This window comes from Penaeus monodon, chromosome 32 (assembly GCF_015228065.2).
Source record: "Penaeus monodon isolate SGIC_2016 chromosome 32, NSTDA_Pmon_1, whole genome shotgun sequence".
Lineage (NCBI taxonomy): Eukaryota > Metazoa > Arthropoda > Malacostraca > Decapoda > Penaeidae > Penaeus > Penaeus monodon.
In genome coordinates this window covers 18,526,689-18,526,916 of record NC_051417.1, presented here as the reverse complement: position 1 = coordinate 18,526,916, position 228 = coordinate 18,526,689, and positions in this window count along the sequence as shown.

The window sequence follows — 228 nt, the reverse complement described above, 5'->3', positions numbered from 1 at the left end:
TCGTCCGTCCGTCCTAGCTATTACGTGTCATTTGAGACTAGTGAATTGTCACACTTCATCTACCACTTGATCAACATGAAGCAATATCAGAAGTAAGATGTTAACCATAAGAAAATTTTGATAATTGTCATATACATCTGATTACACCTTTATTCAACAGAGCTTTGAACTCTGTCCGCAGAATCTTGCAGGAGAATCCAAATTACAGTCCATTGGATTCGTTAGATT